The following is a 5,427-nucleotide window of genomic DNA, read 5'->3' on the forward strand; positions in this document are numbered from 1 at the left end:
TACTGGTTTTCAAGAAACCATTAGAGTCTAATGGTGATCAGGAGGAACTGTGAAGTAAAACCAGTATAAACCTTTACAAACCAGTAGACTGTCATGGTTTAAAGACCAGTAGAAACCAGTAAGATCTAATGGTTTGAACATGGATGCAAAAATCTTAAGTCAAACCATTAGACACCTTTACAAACCAGTAGGGCCTAATGGTTTTGAAGACCACTAGAATCCGATAGAAACCAGTAGGATCTAATGGTTTTAACATGGGTGTAAAAATCCTAAGTCAAACCATTAGAAACCTTAACAAACCAGTAGAGCCTATAATGGTTTGAAGACCAGAAGAAACCAATAGAAACCAGTAAGATCTAATGGTTTGAACATGGATGCACAAATCTATAAGTCAAACCATTAGACACCTTTACAAAACCAGTGGAGCCTAATGGTTTTGAAGACCACTAGAATCCGATAGAAACCAGAAGAATCTAATGGTTTTAACATGGGTGTAAAAATCCTAAGTCAAACCATTAGAAACCTTAACAAACCAGTAGAGCCTAATGGTTTTGAAGACCACTAGAATCCGATAGAAACCAGAAGAATCTAATGGTTTTAACATGGGTGTAAAAATCCTAAGTCAAACCATTAGACACCTTTACAAAACCAGTAGAGCCTAATGGTTTTGAAGACCACTAGAATCCGATAGAAACCAGAAGAATCTAATGGTTTTAACATGGGTGTAAAAATCATAAGTCAAACCATTAGACACCTTTACAAAACCAGTAGAGCCTAATGGTTTTGCAGACCACTAGAGTCCGATAGAAACCAGAAGAATCTAATGGTTTTAACATGGGTGTAAAAATCCTAAGTCAAACCATTAGAAACCTTAACAAACCAGTAGACTGTAATGGTTTGAAGACCAGTAGAAACCAATAAAAACCAGTAAGATCTAATGGTTTGAACATGGATGCACAAATCTTAAGTCAAACCATTAGACACCTTTACAAAACCAGTAGAGCCTAATGGTTTTGAAGACCACTAGAATCCGATAGAAACCAGTAGATTCTAATGGTTTGAACATGGGTGTAAAAATCTTAAGTCAATTACCATTAGAAACCTTTACAAACCAGCAGATCGAGCCCATATGTCAATGGATTTGAAAACCAGTTGAAACAAATAGAAATCAGTAAGATCTAGCGCCGCCTCTGAATCAGTCTGACTTTATTTATTTAAAAAACCCCAAACAGGGATGAAAAACTCTAAAATGTCATTAGTCATTATATTAATAGTTTTATTTTACAGATTGTGCAACATCTTGACATATGCCCTGTAAGGTCTGCAATATTGATCAAGACTATACAAGCCCCAAAACCCCAAAATGCGACTGCCGCCTTTTTTAAACGGCTACACAGCTGGCATCTCTCTGGGCTACACTAACACTGTGTGTGTGTGTGTGTGTGCACATGTAATCAGTGCATGCAGTGTGTGCGTGTACCCAGCCAGACCATGCCTTATGTGACACACACACAAGACAGCCATTCCTATCCTGAACAGCTACAGGAGCCAGAGCAGAGAGACAAAATCTTGTTATTACTTTGTTTTCCCCTGCTATTCTTCAATATGGGTAAGTCTTAGATTTACCTAATTTATTTGCAATATGTGCAGTAACTGTTTTCTGTTTTGAAACATAGTAATTAATGTATGATCGTGTCTACTAGGAGTGCTTTCAACGCCTGCCGCAAAGATGAGAAATGTATTGTATTGTCCCATCCATGTATTTTTATGTTAGCTCTTGATGCAAGTTTGTGCATTCACCTACACATGGCTTTAAAGGCATCGTTTAACAATGTTAAATCTATGATGCATGGCCCTACGTATTATCAGTGTCAGTGATATGGTGTAATATTGAAGCCCTAACAAAATTGCGCTTCAAAATGATCATGAACTTGATGAAGTGCCTCAAAAAGTAAAAATCTTTGACTTTTGAGTGACCGGTTTTACCATACTCATTTTCCCCAATAGACTGTAGTGTTATAAAACCATTGGGGAAAACGTTTTTTGAAATTTTGAATTCCAATCATAAATATCTTGATAATCAGACAAGCCGCCCCACCCCCGCGCTTATCCCGAAAGAGTGCGTTAAGGCGGTACTCCGTTTCTGCAACGCACCCTAATTTCAAGACAAGCGGGGAAGGGGGCTTTAATCACTTTATGGTGTGTTCGCAGTTTCGCACAATATAAACAGAAGCCCTCATCTGGAAATAATAACAGCTAGACCCGTAAATGGTAAACAAAATTCCTCCCCCGCAGGCTGTACAAATAATTTTGTAGTAGGCCTACATGTATGTGTGTTGCACATGCATCAACCGTTCAATTTGTTTTAACTTTATTTTTGTTGTTATTAATTGTAGGCATCTTTTGACATTTTTTGCCGAACAGTGGATTCAAAGCATATTGTGGACACAGTAGGCCTATATTGACGTGAGACCATGCAGAAAATGCTACTTTCTCTCAACCTCCTGGATCAGCATTCAGCAGCCTCGTGACACAGTTGAAGCCATTTTCGGTAATTTGTAGATGTACTTGTATTATTTCTGTACATATATTTTTAATTTTTCCCTGATCATGACACTGATTCGAAATGCTTATTTTTCCTAAGTTTCAAATATATAAAATTCAATTAATTTTAGATCACTAAAACCTGCAGGTATATTGCAATAACCGACCATATTTTGTGAGTTTCAAACAGTGTTCTTTTCCCTCCTTAGCAATAGAGCTTTGATTCTACTTTCATCAGCAAACTAGATTGTATTGATAATTATTTGCAAAAAAATCCTGATTCACGTTTGCATTGACAACAAATGTTTAAAATACAAAGGTATGTTTTATATTATGTTTGTGAGCAATGAGAGATTATTTTTATTTCTGATAAATCTTTGAAACTGCACTTTTCTGACAGAATTCATTATTTAATTCATTGTTTACATTCTGGTTTTAAAATGGATAAAAGTTTTTCTTAACTTGTTTTCCTTTCTTTTTGCTCTATATTCATGCATTAGAATTCTTTGCGTGTATGTACCCTGGATCAAGCAGCACTTGCATTATACAGGAGATTCCACCCAAAATCTAAACCATGAGTCCAAGCTGCAGAGGAATATTTCCAAAATGAGGTCTACACACACACACAGGTTACTTTCCCCTTCATTATAGAGATAAAGAGAGAGAGATGGGGGGATGAGTTATAGCCACGAACCTGAATAGCTTAAATGTAGAACTGAGATGCCCATCCATGTCACTTGCCATTTTAATGAATTACAGGGTTTACAAACATACATATTAACCCTTTGGGTAAAAGATCTTGGTATTTGCGTAAATTTGTTATTACTATTTATGAAGTAGACCTGTTTCATAATGCTATGTAGTAGATCAGTCTCATACTCGACCCCACCCCCTTCATATCACAATGTCAATTCCTAAAACCTGTGGCAAATTATATAAGTTGGTAATAGAGAAAAATTGAATGAGGTAGATGCAATACAAATTGATTCCAATCTTAAGCACTTAAGACTTTATTCAGGTATGGCACGTGAACCGCCCAAAAAATTCCAAAAATGCTGCAGTTTTGTTTTATGTTTAAAGTGAACGGTAACAAAGGACCTACATGTTTTTGTATATTTTGGACTGCGCATATTCAGTGATCTCTGTATTATAATATATAGAAATGTAAAGCATATAGAACCTTATGTCAACTCCAGCATCATATCTGAACGAGCCTTAAAAGACAATCCAACCCTTGTAATAAGTTCGTTGAAATGGAAGCTGAAAAATAAGAGAAATAGAAAGGCGAAAGTTTGAAATAAATCGGGCCAATATAAAGGGAGTTGTGATAATATATAAATATGAGATCACTAAATCCATGCATATCTCAATGAAATGCTAGAGCGCCGTATGGCAGCCGTGCTAAAGCCAGGGTAATAATCGGGAGCGCCAGGAGGGTCAAATCTGACTGACATGAGCGCTACACAAGAACCCACTATTATTATTATTATTACACCTGTAGTCATGGGACAACTCTCCCATTTGTTAATGAAATATAATAAATTCTCTTTTTATTTTAAGTGCCTTCTCCCTTTGAGAACTACTCAAAATATATTATGAATAGCACATTATTACAAGTCCTCTACATAGAAAAGCCACTCGTGGATCATACATTTTGAAGAAAAAAAATATTTAAATCATTTTGTGTGTTGAAATAAATGGGAAAGTAGTCCAGCAGCTCGTCATAGAGGCTGTTCACACCGGCAGAGATAGCGCGCGCTAGACCGCGCTATCTCTGCGGTTTGGAAGGTACAACGTCGTTTCGGTCCGCCCAACAGCGAGCCACGGCGAGCCAAAACGGCGTGCCACTGGAGCACCTCTTGAGGGTGGTCCACGAGAGATAGCGCGGTCTAGCGCGCGCTAGAAAAAAGGGGGTGCTACGATAGACCGCGCTATCTCATTGCGGTGTGAACAGGCTTTTAGTGACATTACCGATTCAGCCAATTTAAAATGCCCTTAGGTTTAGTGATTACAGCTTTCAACAATCCGTAACCACCTTATTTTCTGTCAGATTTAATTTGCTATTTTTTAAAAGTATAGTTGTCTGTTAAGGTTGGATTTCCCTTTAAAAAGTGTAAAGGGTAAGCCCTATGTAACATAATGTGATTAGGCCATTTTCGTTATAAATCAAATCAAAGTGCCGCGGTACAAATTATCTCTTTCACCTATTAAGAATAATTGTATTTCAATAGTCAGAATGCGATATGCAAACATTATGTGTTGTTAGGTAGGGCAAGACATAATGTTTGTCCTACCTATAGTACTAGCAACACGTAATGTATTCAATTTGTATTCTGACTATTTAAATACATTTATTCGTAACAGGTGAATTTAATAATTGGTAATGAGGCACAAGGAAATACCGTATTCATTAAATTTGATTACAATACGAAAATGACCTACGTACAGTACATGTATTCATATGGATAGGAAATCTTTGAACTGTTATGTCGTTTTCTGAGGGTTCATAATTTTATAAATTCTAAAGGGTTCATAATTCTACAAATGAAGTAGGATTCCTAATTCTGAAAATGAACTAGGATTCGTAATTCCAAAAATGAAATATGGTTCATAATTCAGAAAATTAAATAGGGCTCAATATACTTCCAAAAGTTTATTATTCTGAAAATGCTAATAGAACCCTTTATCCTTTTTGGAATTACGAACCGTCAATATAATGAATCCTATTTCATATTCAAAATAATACCATTTCATTTGCCGAATTATGAACCCTATTTCAATATCGTTATTAACGCCCCTTTTTCAATTCCAGAATTATGCACCATTTATATTTTTCGTAATTATGAAATCTATTTCATTTTTAAATTCAAACCCTTCTTAAAT

At 36.2% G+C, this 5,427-nt stretch overlaps 1 long non-coding RNA gene across 2 annotated transcripts; it reads left to right on the plus strand.

Annotated features, from left to right (window-relative positions):
- Positions 1 to 1,507: 1,507 nt before the first annotated feature.
- On the plus strand, positions 1,508 to 4,212 carry LOC115924957. 2 transcript variants are annotated; one of them, XR_004064507.1, is made up of 3 exons: positions 1,508 to 1,609; positions 2,397 to 2,551; positions 3,045 to 4,212. It is a non-coding gene; the product is annotated as an uncharacterized LOC115924957 (long non-coding RNA). The 2 variants fall into 2 exon arrangements; XR_004064506.1 differs by having other exon boundaries at positions 1,510 to 1,609; positions 2,425 to 2,551.
- The last annotated feature ends 1,215 nt before the right edge of the window (positions 4,213 to 5,427 follow it).

The sequence above is a fragment of the Strongylocentrotus purpuratus genome, unplaced genomic scaffold (assembly GCF_000002235.5).
Source record: "Strongylocentrotus purpuratus isolate Spur 01 unplaced genomic scaffold, Spur_5.0 spur5_scaffold_17, whole genome shotgun sequence".
In the NCBI taxonomy this organism is placed as follows: Eukaryota; Metazoa; Echinodermata; class Echinoidea; order Camarodonta; family Strongylocentrotidae; genus Strongylocentrotus; species Strongylocentrotus purpuratus.